The sequence below is a fragment of the Phasianus colchicus genome, chromosome 1, assembly GCF_987193195.1.
Source record: "Phasianus colchicus chromosome 1, bPhaCol1.hap1.1, whole genome shotgun sequence".
Lineage (NCBI taxonomy): Eukaryota > Metazoa > Chordata > Aves > Galliformes > Phasianidae > Phasianus > Phasianus colchicus.
The window spans coordinates 106,347,557-106,362,438 of record NC_143436.1 but is presented as its reverse complement, the minus strand read 5'-3'; the positions used below and the strand labels follow the sequence as shown (position 1 = coordinate 106,362,438).

The 14,882-nt window shown below is 43.2% G+C and overlaps 1 protein-coding gene across 7 annotated transcripts in view; it reads left to right on the top strand.

Annotated features, from left to right (window-relative positions):
* The window catches only part of TIAM1 (TIAM Rac1 associated GEF 1), a 176,015-nt gene that overhangs the window by 33,296 nt on the left and 127,837 nt on the right, over positions 1–14,882 (top strand). For 2 of the 7 annotated variants that reach the window (XM_090121756.1, XM_090121748.1), the window contains exon 3: positions 13,171–13,223. The exons of 4 other annotated variants lie outside the window; for them this stretch is intronic. The gene's annotated coding sequence lies outside the window, so the exon portion shown is untranslated. Of the gene's footprint in view, positions 1–9,766; positions 10,540–13,170; positions 13,224–14,882 lie in introns of those variants that run through there. One more of the 7 variants, XM_090121766.1, reaches the window with a different exon arrangement.

The following is a 14,882-nucleotide window of genomic DNA, read 5'->3' as shown; positions in this document are numbered from 1 at the left end:
ATGTACCATGGCACTCCATCAAGTGAGAGTTAATTTTCCATTTCCTGAGTGAAGGAACAAAAGGAGGACTGCTGTTAGAGCCCTGGGCTGCAGTGAAGCTCTGCATATTCAGCAGAAATGGGGAGGCCTTGCTATCTGGTTTACTGTGCTGTCCCCGGCCATTCCTGTCTCGAGGTCTGGGCTTCAGCCTTGGTGGCTTCTCTGTGCTCAGCATCCTCCCAAGTGGGGGCACGGAGCACAGCAGTCATGTCCAACTTCGGTACCATAGTGAATTTTGTTTAGCAACACTTAAATCTCTCATCACTTTCAACTTTTTTTATTTCAGAAATTGAAATGGAGGAGAAGATAATTTAATTTTAATGTCAGGTTTTACTGGGAGTGTTATTTGTTACCAGTGAAGTGCACTTAAGTTCTGAATAAATCTTAGTAGGCACTTTTCATTTGACTGTATGGCCTAAGTAAGATTATTATATAAGCCTCTTCTCAACAGTTTTAAAGCCTAATTAAATATTCTCCTCAGTTGTAAAGGAGATATTATTTTAATTACAGAAGCTTTCTGCTGGCATGCAAAGCACTCTTCTACCAAGAAGAGTTTGGCAATTTCCTAGATTCAATATGCACGCTTTCGTGTAATCTCAGTTGAGTTCAGCAGAAAGCTGACCAGCAGATATGGTGCTCAAGTATAAATTATACAGTCTCTTCCTGTTTGTGTCATCCAGAGCTGATGTGTCTTAACATTAGCGTGCAAGTTTCCATTCTTCATTGTTAGTAAGGAAAATGGAAAATAATTTTATGGCTCCCTCCTTTCTTTGTCCTCACTTTACCAACATTGCCATCTGTTAACCTTCAAAAGATATTCCTGTGGTCGAATGCTTATAATTTGAATAGAAAAACTGTCATGGTCTTTTATAACATATGTAAGACTATCCAGATGTGTAACAGGTTGGTGTGGACTGGGGCTCCAATGACTTTGAAAATGAGACGACGTCCATGCATACAGCTCCCAGAAAACCAATCAGTGGGCTATTTGTGGTTTTTTAAACATCTGAAATTATTTCCAGATTTTGCATGAGACTTAGTGTGCAATTGAGAGAGAATTGCTTCATTTCTGTCTGTCTCATTTATTCCCTTGTGTAGAAGACAAATAAAACTGATGGGAGATGGTTGTACGAAGAAATGTTTATTGTTCCGCAGCGGTATGGTCTGCATAAGGTACTGCTTAGGTGTAGTTAATCCTGCCTTGCGGCAGCAGGATGCTTTGTACAACCTTCTGAAATTTCTTTCAAGCCTGTGATCTAGGCTCTGTTGGCTCAGAGCAACCAGGCGTGTTTCATGTAGGAGTTTGGCTGATGGAAGCCCTAACCATGATTCTATGTAGCTCGGAATTTCAATGGCTTCTCACATTACCCCAGTTAGTCATTCCTCGTCTTAATTTTTCCTCCTCTCCTGAATTGCAAACCAGATTCTGCTTGGTGGATGGTGTGTATCATTGCTAGAATTTGCCCTGGCAACCAGATGGGTTTCCAAAAATAACTTACCCATTGTTGCAGAGCATCTCTGAACCTCGGGATGTTATACTGCGGTCTCTCTGAGTGGCTTAGGGCTGTCATTTTGTTTCTAATGATTGAACAAAAATAAACCGTACCGTGAGTAGACTTGACTTTGTGTGCAGAGTAATGCTATTTGAGACACGAGAGAAATTCCTGCAATGTTTACATGCTGAAGAAAAATGCCTTTGAAGCCAAAATATTTCTTCTGTGTACCCACGCGTGTTATTTTGTTTACAGCTCGTTATCTGAACAGTCATCTGCTCAGTGAGCACCTGGTCTTGAGAGAGGCCAAGTGCCTGGGTAGGTGGTGCCATGTTTGAAGTTATCTGCCTATGGGGCTGCTCTTGGGCCTTTAGCCCAAGTACCTGGAGCTACCTGCAGGAGTGGATGGCCGGGTAACAAGGGCTTTCCTTGCTCAGAATGGGGATATCAAAGTTTTTGCTGCTGTTAATTGTTGGTTTGTTTGTGTGTGTGCTAGTCCAGGAAATACATTTAAGATACTTTTGGATTGTGGGCATTTTCTAGTTTTAGAATGGTACAAATCCAATATTTGGGATATCTCAGTGTTTCCCTAGCGCTGCAGGAGGATAAGAATATATAGAGATGTGCTCAGTTGCTGATGGTCTCATTGTGGCAATGGTGCTCGCTGTGATTATCTTGTCATTGCTTTTGGAGAGCATTCTGCAGCCTGACATCTTGTTACACTCCTTTTCCTGCTTATCAGCAGCAGCTCTCTGTATCTTTTTCTCTAGCCATCTCCTCAATATCCCTTACACTTCATATATTTTTAAAACCTTCTCCCTCAGCTTTTTTTCCTTTTAATACTAATGGAAACTCAAAATGGGGAATCCTGGATAACCTGGCATCAGCCCTGTGTTTTATGCATCAATTTTAATTGCAGTTAGATTGAAAACCTAGATTCTCTCTTGTAAAAGAATAAAATGAAGATACCAAAAACTTCACTGTGCTTGGATTAAAAACTGAATTTTTGACAGAAGAGAAGAGAAGAGGTGTTAAGCATTTCCTTGGCAATGGTGGGGGCTCAGCTGAGAGGTGGGAGCCCGGTTGGGTTGCTGCTCGGCCTTCCCAGGACAAGGCCTCAATCCCCACAGGTCTACAGGAACTGGATTGATTGGATCCCTTTGAAAGAAGCTTTTGTAGACTCTGCCGAGGAAGCTGGTAGTTCTCTGGACACTTCACTTAGAGGCTTCCTTGGCTTTATCTGATATGATCTGTGAATGTGAATTTCATGGTGTGAAAGGATGTCTGTGGGGGACTGCACCAAAGACTTGTGCCAAAAGCCAGGTGAAGTCAATGAAAAATTCCTAAACTGTTGTTGGTGGACTGTTGTTTTGTGTCCAGAATGGCTTTATGTTGACTACTGTGCTGTATGTTGACTACTGTAAATAGTTTCTAGGTGATACAAAGACTACTACTACTACAAAGAGTTTAATGCTTTATGTTTTTCTTTTAAATGAGATTGGAATGGGTCAGAACAGTGCTTGCTGGTAGGTGCTAAGGGAGGGAGACATAGATGTAGCACTCAAGGATATTGCTTCTGATGTGCTCAAGCTGTACCATGCAAGATTTTCTTACTCCTGCCTTTGCAAAACTGAAGTGTTTCTTAAATACCATATGCTTGTTTGTCTAGGTTTATTCCTTCGTAATTCAGAAGTGAATTAAAACAGTGGTAAGTAACTCAGTATAAATATGTGATGACATGCAAGATGTAGGTTCTCAAGGGCCAGAAGTTACATAGATTGCTAGTACAGAAAATGGAGAACTGCTAGGATTAAAGAGAGATGCTAGACGTTGATTTGCTTGTGCGGATGTGGGAGGAGGGACAATCAAATGTAATATTTTCTCTGAATTACAGAGAGAGATCCTTTCATTATCTGCACTCTCTAGAGTATTCTGTATTCTCCAGCATATTTTTGCCATATGTGTTTAGTTTCCAGAAGTTTATATACATTATCTGCTTTTCGTTCCAAACAATGTAACATTTATTACTAGTTTCATGAGTTGTTGTTTCAGGGGGAAAAAAAAATCTGCGTAGATCTGCCTGTAACTTTGATTTCTGCTCTGGCACCGTACCACATGCACTATGTACCATCTGCACCAAAGAGGATCATAAAAAATATGCCTATCAACCAAGTGCTTGTATAGCTGTCTCAATCTCATTCACTGTGATGCACATTGTTTTGAGGAGGATCACCAACACTTTGCTGTTGGTGGGCAAGATGGCTTTTAACTGCTAACCCATCCCCATACAGTGTTAAGTGGTCCTTCCAACCTCTATGATTCTATGCTTCATTCCCAAGGGAGGGGGAGAGCACACCAAAAGCACAGTGGCAAGGAAGTCTTAAGGGGGGTCACGCAAGGAAGCTTCTTGATAACAAATGATTTTGCTTACAGTTTGTGTCCTTTGCAACCTTAACGAATAATGATAAAAAGACTGGACATAAGTATAATTAAAAAGAGGAACCACTGTGGTGCTTTAACATTGTTTTCTCTGCTCACCTTCTTCTTGAATTACTTATGCTTGATTGTTACAATTGATTGCAATTGTGAGAGCTAATTTTAGTACATAAATTTTCTAACGGAAGCCTGCCAACTGTTTGCAAAATGGAAGGCAACAACGGCACAGAGTTTGATATGGGGTATATTTCTCTCTTTCTCCAACCAAATGCTGGCAACCATTTCATGGGCTTGTTCACATATATATATGCACATATATAACGCGTGTATATATATACAAATACATGTATGGACAGTATATATAGCCAGAGAAGAAGAAAATTCAGCCAACGCCTTGCGAAAAGCAGAAGAGCAACTTAGATAACTGTGATGAGTTTTAGGAACCAGCTGAATTTAATGCTGATGAGAAAGTGATCATTTCCTTAGATATGGAACAAATATTAAAAGCAGTTGAGTTTGATCTTAAACTTTGCATGATGGAAAAGAGGACAAATAGTGTTCCAACCTTAAGAAAAAAAATCCAATATGTTTAGTTTATGAAATTGAAGACAAGCATATGGGTATATAGATCTGGGCCCTTAGAAAATGTCATGGCAGTTTTCCTAGCAGCCTAGTCCAATTTCCAAGAAGTTCATTGTCAGAACTTGCAGGCAGAGTAGATTTTAGTTGCCACAGAGTAAGCAGCAAAGGTTTATTCCGAAGTGAATTCTAACTCAAGGATGAATTTGCTTTCCATATCCTGTTTTTATATATACCCTGTATTCGAGATATAGTAATTATCAAGGCTGTTTTCCAGGGCCTTTTCTCCTCTTTCACATGCCAAAGAGGAGGAAGAAATTTGAAGTGGTCGAGGTTGAGTGGTTGAGGGTGTGAAGAGTGCAGGTGGGTTGGTGGGTTTTAAAGCTTTTAGAGGTGATTGTTCTACAGATTGAAAAGCGTAAGGTAAAAAAGAAAGTAGGTTTTGGTTACTCAAATTATGATGTGAGCTCATTTGTAAGGTAAGGTACGCAAACTAACTGCAACTCATGTCATCTTTCTCACACAGGTTTTTGGTGTCTCTTCTCACTCATTTTTCTCATTCTGTCATTTTAGTTGTGATTGTTTAAAAACAAGTTATGATTTGAAGCTCATATTGTACAAACATTTATCTCGGTCATTCTCCTGGAGTTATTCACAGATGTTAAGCTTTGGCAAAATCATGGCCAAGTATGACAGGTGGAGGATCTATGTTCTTGAATCAGCTCTTTCTTTTGTCTTCATTTTGGAGATTTTTAGTTCAACTCGGTGCCATATGGGGTTTACTTAAGGAGAGAGTGTGTCTCTGTAAAAGCGTCTTTAAAGGAGATAGAACAGTTTAAATATGTTCAAGAGAATTAATTAAAATGTCTTTCAATTGAAAGGAAACAAGACTTTTTTTTTTTTTTTTCCCCAAAATAAAGCTCCAGCCCTTTGGAATGTTTTGCATCAATTACAAAAGGAACTTCAGTACATTTTTCTAAAATGAGGAATGAGCAAACTGCATCTGCTAGGTGTGGGAGTGACATTTCAGAATCCCACTGACAGTTGAATTAATCAAACTAAACATCATCTTGCTCGTCCTGGTGCTAAGTGAGTAACTCCCCGCTTTCCAGAAGTGAAATTGTCCCCTCTGAGGGGTGAAATTGACCCAAGGAAAGTGCTGGTAGAAACCCTCTGAAAGGACAGAGTTCTCAGTTCTCTACCACAGTAAATTTTGATTTCTGCTGGGAACTTTAGAGCTCCCTATTCTTAACATCGTAACAACATGAGGCAGGGCTCCTGGATTTACTTCAGTTTATTTGGCAAAGCCACCTTCGTCTGCCCTGAAATAAAGGTAGCTGTATGCCAGTTTGTGCCATCCAGTGTTGGGCAGCTCCTGGCTCTTTCCTCATGGCTGTCAGAAACGCCTTGTTTAGGCCATGTATGTACATAACCCTCCTTGACTTATCAGAAATGACTGAAGATAGGAAAAAGTATGGCATTTCCTGAACCACGGGGGCTTTCACTGTTGTTTTATACTTCAAAGTTTCTTTGAATGATAAAATAATAATAGTCTGTGATGCTATAGTGATGTTTCTCAGTCATGGTTACCTACTTATTTACATTACAGTTTTCATTGTTGAATCACTGGGTGCATCACAAAGGCAGACCTTTGATGTCTTATCTGTTCTGATGGGAATGGACTGTGACTTCTTTGAGAAGTGAAATGTCACAGCAAAGGTCACACTGTGGAGCTGCTACGGAGCTGGGAAGAAGGCCTCTACTGTAGGCTGTCAGATAAACAATGCCATTCCCAGTTTCAGTTTTCTGTTATTTTGCTTTCAGAAAGATTGCAGGATCAGACAGTTGTGTGGGCTTGAGAACTCTCTGATTCCACCTTCCTCTCAGAAAGCATTTACAAGCATTTATATATATATACGTGTATATGTGTGTGTGTGTGTGAACAGTAATCATATTGCTGTTGTGTTTCACATTGTTGCCTATGTTATGAACAAATTTGTCACATTAGTCTAGCAGTAATTTCCTCAGTCCCTCAGTCCTACGTAAACTTAGATCTCACCTTCCTATCACAAAGAGAGCAATGGCACAGAATCACAGAATCATTAAGGTTAGAAAATACCTCCGAGATCACCCAGTCCAACCATCTGCCCACCCCCACCGTGCCCACTGCCCACGTCCCTCAGTGCCACATCCACACGGCTCCTGAACACCTCCAGGAATGGTGACTGCACCACCTCCCTCAGCAGCTTGTTCCATTAATGGGAGGAAGGTGCCTGGGATACTGTTGCAGAGAGATTTTGAAGGAAAAGAAAGTCTGGATAGGGAGATAGAAAATAATTTTGGCAAGGTAATACAGTAGCCAGCGCCACAGACAGAACCAGGAGCAGTAATGAAAGAGAACTCGTAATGTCAGAGAAGATGATTTGAAGGGAAAACTGGAGATGCAAGCAGATAGAGGGCTGCTGTCTTTGATGTATCTAACATGTAAATCCGTGGAAGCTCAAGGGGAGAAGAATGGCAGTGATCAGCTACACCTGCTGCTCCTTGTCTGGAGAATCTGTAAGCTTCTTTGTGAGGGGATCTGCAAAAGCTCATGTCACAAGAAGCTCATGCTGCTACAGGCACAGATATACTTGTTTAGCTGGGAGGCATTTCTGCAAAGGCTGCCCTTGCTATGGAAAAGCATGTGTAGAGCAGAAATCAGAGGTGAAGACCTTGGTCTATTGCTATGACAGCAGTCATAGCACACTGCGTCATGTTTCCTCTAGGGACCTGGTGTACTTCGGTTTGAGCTGTGACATCACTCCTGTGGTGCTGGGGGATGCAAAGCTGGCATCTCTGGGGGAGGGGAGAGGTGCTGATGAGGCTCCACCTGAAAATATCATTCTCTGAATTCAGGTAGAAGCTGTGCTTTAAATAAAACCACTCACTATACATGCAACAGCTGTTATTTGCCTGTTCTCTCCAAGGTCCTACTATCAGTGGGTTTTTCCCCTCTTGAGGCTTTCATGTTTCTTAATTTCACAGTGTTTAAATACCATGGCATAGTTGTTAGCTGTGGATAAGCAGGGAGGATGGAGCTGGTTATGGCCGAAATGACTGGTGGATGTGGCAGGCAGCAGCAGCATGCTGTGTGCCATGCTGTATGTCATGCCATATGCCGTGTTCTGTATGGGGCTATAGTGACAGCTGTGCCTGGGGCTGCCAGGGGCTGCAAGTTGACTGCAAGTAGTACTTGCATGGTTGGAAAGTCTAGCTCAGCAACAAAGGCTGGAATTATGTGTAGGCACCTTGTAACCTTTTCTTATATTATTTTTGATAGGGCAGCATTGTTAGTGAAATAGGGCTTGGTTAGTTGAAATGGCTCACTGCAGAGTGGATTGCTGCATTTGGAGGGCAAGATGTGATTCCCCTTGGGTGCTGTAGCCAAACCTGCAATCTGCCTCAGAGGCTTACTGGGAAAAACATAGAAGAAACTGTTCTGAGCAGCATTGTGGTGATGGTGCATGACTCAGTTTGATTGCAGTGTGCTCCCTGTTTGGACTTACTTTCCAGAAGAAAATAAAATTGCTTGCTGGAAAGTCAAAGCGGGATTTTTATTTTTTTTTTCATGCTCCAAGACTGAGCTGATGCTGAAGGGAATGGTATTATCCCTCCTCTTCCTCTGCTGAGCCCTGTGTGCCTCTGCCTTGCTGGTATCTGCCCCAGTAGTCTCAGGCCACATGGCTAAACAGGGACCTACCACCATCAGGTGTGTTTTCAGGCACTGATTTGACTGGCATGTGGGTGCAACCACGCTGGGGTGGCATGAAGGAGTCGAGGGGATGTGTGGTCTTGATTAGAATGAATAGTGGAAGTGTACCTGTGTGATACAACTTCTGCCCTTCAGGTTTAATGCCAGTGACAGTGTTCAGCTGCTGGAGAGATCGGTGCAGAAAAAACACCTTACAAAGCCCGCTCGTCTCAATCCTTCCTTTCTTCTCTGTGTATTTATACCAGGCAGCACTTCTGTGCTGTGCAGAGCACTGACACAGGTTGCCCAGAGCCTGTGGAGTCTCCTTCTTGGAGGTCTTCAAAATCCAACTGGACAGTGACCCTGGGCACCCTGCTCTGGATGTCCCATCTGCAGCAGGGGTTGGGCCAGTGGACGCAAAGAGCCCTGCCAACATCAGCTGTTCTGTGATCCTGCGGTACAGTCAGTGCTTCTCAAGCAGAGCTGCTGCAAGGCAAATCAGAAGTATCTGCAGGTGTAACTATTACTTCATAATGGTAAGTAAAGGGCGGATTTCTAGGTAGAGCTGATTGCTCCGTGGGCTGTTCCTGGGCTGCAACATCAGAAGTGCTGAGAGCTGTGCATTGAGAAAGCTGGGCTGATATTCTCACGGAGATAGAGCTGTCTCGCCTGTGAATGCTGCGTAACCGGGGCTTCGACTTGCTAATAGTGACTTAACTATGAGCAGTCAAGAATGTGTTGGAGGTGTAATATGAGAAGAAATGGGGTGAGGTAAGAGACAAGTCTTGGGCAATAGCACAGGAGGGGATACCACAGTAAAAAAGGGAGGAATTCCCTAGCAGATGAGTGACAAAACAACATTAAAACAGGTTTTTGATATTAGATGGAGGAAATGATGATTCAAGAAATGTAAACATATATTGTGGGGGTTTGGCCTGTAGGAACAGCGTACTTGGAATAAATGAAACGGGAATATTTTAGCTCTTTTTTTATGGAAGAGGGGGATATTTTGCTGAGGCATGTAGACAACTATATGGTGGCTCAGTTTGCTGACAGAAGCCATAAGTTTGCATGAATAGTGTTGGGCACAAAAAACCATTGGTAGCTGGCCATGTCTGGAGGGTAATATGGTTAGTGTGGTGTGTCAGAGTAAGAGGTGGGAGAGAGCAGGACAGGGTGATTCCCCCACCAGCAATGTGGTATGCTGGCATAGTTTTAACCTAGCACCCTACCCCCAAGCTTTGAGACAAGTCTCTGAAACATAGAATTGCCTTTTTTTTCCCCCCATCTCTGTACATATTTCTTCTCTTTGCCTCACTTGTCCCTTTGCTAGCTCTGCTCCTGGAAGCTCCTATGGTGGCTGCTGTGCTCTGGGCAGGCTCCTTTCCCTCCAGCTCACGTGGCTCTCACTGCCACCATTTCTGAAGTGACCCAGTCCCTACAAGTGTGACAGGAGTTCTTGTGCCCTGCTTTCCTTGGGAGCCAGGTGCACGAACCCCTGAGTTGCACAAGTTGTCTTTTTGATAGAATCACTTAGAGACAGGACACTGGGGAAATACCATGACCAGCTCTTTCCACTGCATGCCATAGAGGTGACTATTAGAAACTGAGCTTGTAGTCTTGACTGTGTAGTGCAGCCTACGTGACAGTTATTTTTTTTTTTCCAGATTTGCAGCAAGATAGGGAGAAGCATTTGGATGTGACCTGTCCGTAGCTTGAGATAATTTCTGCACTGGCAAACACGCAAAGAGATAAAGCAATGGAGAGCTCAGAGCTAAATCTCTGTACAAATGCTAGGAGCATATGTAATAGGATTGTTGAATTGGAGTTACATGTTTGCAGGGATAAGTACAGTATGGTGATATTGTACTGTCACAGCCATTCTAAATCAGAAAAAAAGACAGGATTTACAGTGGTTGTTGGGGATTCTTTGGTTTCGCTGTAGACTTCTAGAATAACAAAAGAATAGAAAAGGCTTTTGTAGATGAGGCAGAACAGATCTCTGGGATGGCTGGAGCTGTGACTGAGGGGAATCTCAGATGGAGGAAGCAGGAGTGCTCTGACCTTACTGTAGTAAGGTATCAAAGATTATTTTTACGCAAAATACACAGAGAAGTAAATTGTGTATAGATCTTCCAGCAGAACTGTGGAGGAAGGGGGGCAGAGCCTGGAAGCAACTCATCTGCCATTGCTCTTGCTTGTGCCCAGCACAGGGGAAGCCGTGAGAGGGGCCAGTGTCACTTTCTCAAGCTCTGCCAGGTAGGTGGAAAGCAAGCTTTGCAGGGGGAAGCCTTGGGTATCAATGTGCATTTTCATCCTTACAGAGCGACAGTGTTGCCCCTAGTTAGGATTACCACCAATGTACCTTCAGACTTCCAAACGAACATCCTTTGTGTGTGTGTAGTAATGCTGATATCACTTCTGAGAAAAGAAAGGCTGCTAGAGCAGGCCTATAAGTGAGCTGGTGTTGCTGCATGCATCTCATGGTGCGTGACTCAGGGCTGGCCATGGATGTGGTTTCTGAGGGCAGGAGGACAGCACATGCGTGGAAGTCATCACCACATGACACCTTCTGTGCTTCTAGGGGTTACAGCAAGGGCATGGTTGTGAGCAGGGTTGTTGGGACTTGGCAAGTGGTCTTCTGAGAGCAGCAGAGGCCACAGCTGTAGAATGTATGTGAGGTGCTTGCACTAATGCTTGGACTGGGATGGTTATGAGAAAAAGCACAGAGACTTCATAGAATCATTAATGTTGGAAAAGACCTCTAAGATCACCCAGTCCAACCATCAGCCCACCCCCACCATGCCCATTGACCATGTCCCTCAGTGCCACATCCACACGGCTCTTGCACTCCACTGCTCCCCTAGACAGCCTGTTCTTTTAATAAGAAAACAAAAAGGAGGGCTTATCCAGGCTCTTCTATAGAGGCGGCTACAGATTTTTCTTTTTTTGCTCAATGCAGCCTACAGAAACTCCTCAGAAGAGCACAGAGCCTTGGGGTCACCCATGCGGACTTTACACATCATCTCTGCCTCTCATCCCCTTCACCCATGAAAATCTCCATCCATGCTGATGACTGCCATGACCGCTGCAATGCAGCTGCCGGGTGAGGATGCAGCATGGCCCATTTCCAGCCTCTGCTCAGCCTCACTCCTGCTGCTGCGGGCAGCACTGTGTCCAGAGGGCTGCCATGAGAATCCTGCCCACTTTATTTTTAGTTAGGTTTAGGGGATTGCTACGTCTTCATGCTTTTTGTTGTTGCGGTTGCTAATCCTGTGGGCAGATTGATCGTTTCCTTGTATTCTTGGCTTTTATTTTGTTTACTTTATTGGTGAAAATTATCTTTTTGTATGTGTTGCTGTTTTTCTTCCCCCCCCCCCCCCCCCACTTTTCACTCTATGCCAGCACTGGCATGAATAAATGGGAAGATGCCACATGTCAACTGCAGGTTACCAGAGCCTTTAACTGTGGCCCTGTGAGGCACAGCTGAAACCTAGCCCTGGGCCCTCCAGCTGTGGCAGGAGAAGGTCTCCCTGTGGGAGCAGGTCTGCCCTCAGCAGTTGCCTCTACACTTTCTGGCTAGGTTGCTGTTTGACCGCAGCCAGTGCGTTGTTAACTAGCAAAAGACTGTTCACGTTGAATTATGAATACATAAAACAGCAGCGGGATTTAATTAGGCAGCCATTCAGAAAGCAGGTGCTTCCTTTCTGGGTTTAAGTTACCAAATTCATCAGGGCATTTCAACTTTGTGCAGTTTAAATTCCCTGCTCCTGAAGAACAAAGTCATTTTCTCAGCTTTGGAGGCTGACATCTGCTTGCAGAGATTAACCGTGTTCCTATAGCAGCTGGCACAGATTTTCTTTGTGGAGAGGATGTATGGAAGAGAGCATTAAGCCCCGGTACAAGTTGCTGCACTCAGATGGAAATTGCTCTGCAGCTTTTGAAGAAGGTGCATTTATCAGAGGGATGCCTGGTGGTGTTATATCACCTGTGGGTTTGGGCCAGGTTTGAAAGGGCTGGCTGTGTTGCGTGCAGCTGAATGGCAATGGGAGGTCCTGTGTTCTCCTTATAAGTCACAGGGGCTTATTCCACAACGCAGAGAGCAACTGCTTTAAATAAAGAGCCATCAGCAAGCACTTGCACGGAGCTGTGTTTGTGGATGGAGTGAAGACAGTTGGTCAGAGGGAGCGACCTCAGTCTGTCTGGGCTGGGTGACTGCTCGGGAAGCCGTCCGTCAGCCACACTTCGACTCACCGAACAGCATGTGGTGATAATATTAGCTGGGCATAAATGACCTCTTACTGCTCTAGCTGGATGAGTTTTTTACAGCCTTATTTTTAAGATTCATTTTTATTTACTGTTTTGTACCTAAGTCAGTGCTTTCTGTTTATTGCTTTTTGAGAGCCAGTCTAAACCGTGCTCGGCCCCCTAATTTAATGTTACTGACAGCGTGCCATCCAAAGCCAAGCTTTTTATAAAACTCCAGATCAATAGAAATGCTACAATTAATTAAACCTGAGTCCAGTGGAAAGAGCTGCTTTTAAACAAGGGAACAATCCCTGCAGGACTTGCAACCTCAGATCCTGCAGCCGTGAGTGCCTGGAGTGAGCTGACTGGGAACAAAAGTGGAACCGGCTTAATTGGGTTTCGTGGCTCTGGCAAAGTATAAAGAGCAACAACAAATAGTGAGAAGCAATTTGGATTTGAATTATTTTCCCCCCTACGTTAATAGGTCGAGGTGATGTTAGTAATAAAAATCTGGCTGGTTCTTTGGCTGCCAGAATTTGGCAGAGGTCTGTTTCAGGTAATGAGGGTCATGCAGATTAACACCAGCTGCGTGTCTGGCTGGGTGTTTGAAGCTGACCTGTTAATCTTTCTTTTTCATTCCAGAAGCTACAGAGGACAACAAATGTTTCCCAGCCTTCCTACTGTAACACCCTGATGTGAGTAACAACCGTGGTGGTTTGTTGATTGTTTTTTGTTTTTTTTTTTGTAAATAAACTTTTTTGTGTATCCATTTGCAGCTGCTGCTCACCTCTCTTTTGCTCTGTTTTTGTGTCCGTTCCTTTCTCAGTCCTAGGGCACTGCTCCACAGCCTGCAGGAGAGTGAGTGGTCTCTTAGAAATAAAAATGGGAAAATTTCTCTGTAATATGAAATATAATGCACAGTGAAATGTTTATGTGAAAAATCATGTCAGCAGCTGCATCTTTTATCAAAGAGTATATATTCAGAAATGTTTATGTAGAAACGTGACAGCACTAAATCTGGGCAGTCAGTCACTAATCTTTGCAAAGATACAAAGCTGGTTAAGAAAAATAATAACATTCCCCTGAGGCAGCCTTTAACTTACAATATATGTAAGACCCAAGCATTTAAAGGCTCCTATCCTGCCCTTATTCTCCTCCACACTTCCTCCATGTGGTCACTCCAAATTGCTGCCAGCTGGCCTATTTGTCATGTGTGTTTGTTTGTACTGCCTCTAATTTTTGACCTTTCAAAGAGACAGACAAAATCTGTGGCTTATGCAAATCTTTGAATTTACAGCCAGCCCAGCCTACTAGTGGGAAGGAAAAATACAGTGAGTTTAAACACAGAAGGGAATGGATTCAATTCTGAAGTGCCTCACTACTGACCATGGACCTTAGCTTGTGTATAAATGAGTTGGAGCCTTGCCTCTTCTATGATTTTCTTACCTCTCTATTGCCTTCTCCCCTTATTGCATAGAGCACCGTAGGTTCCTTCCAAGCTATGTTCAGCCTGACAAATATGCCCTGTTTTGTTTGTTCCAGAGTTCTAAGCTTTTTCAAGTGAGAGGTTTTATGGTGTGGTGTGTTTATAAAGGCAAAAACAGAACAGAGGGGGGAAAAAAAAAAGATTTTAAAAAATTCTGCATTGTAGAGAAAGAAGAATGAAACTGGAAGACTGATCTGTCATTAACAGAATGGCCCAGTGCGTGGATAAATGGCAAGACAGGCAGCCTGGATGATATTTCCAGTTTCCCTGGAGTGAAAGCACATGTAGTTTACAGTAGATAATGAAATGTTATGAAATGTTATATTTTTTATGAGAAATATGTTAATTCTGCCAGTACGGTAATCCTGAGGCTCCAGTCCACAGCAGGGCTGACATTTATGTTATGAAGAGATGCGCAGACATTTATTGGGGTATAGACTGACAGTGCATGTAAAAAACAACAACAACAACAAAACAACCCAAAAAAACCACAGAGAAAAATGTGAAAAATTTCCTTTTCATTCACTTTTTCTTTCTCTCCCATTCCATCATATCAAATAACAACTAATGTCAAAGGGATTGCTGCTCTGAAAGGTGCTGCACTATTTTGTGATTAATGGCAAATCCAAGAGTTGATTCCTTTTTTTGTGTGTTTGTATGTGGGTTGGGGGATGTTATGTGTGACAGTTAGACCAAAGGGCTCATCTAGTATATAAACTATGTGTAGCTCATGCTGTAGGTTTGCTCTTTTTCTCAGGTGTGCTTTGTTGCAGCGTGATGGAGGCAGTTCCCAGACAAAGCTGTCCTTTTAATCAGGTGCTGTGATGGCCAGCATTGTTTCCCAAAGCTTTGGCTTCACATGAAACTC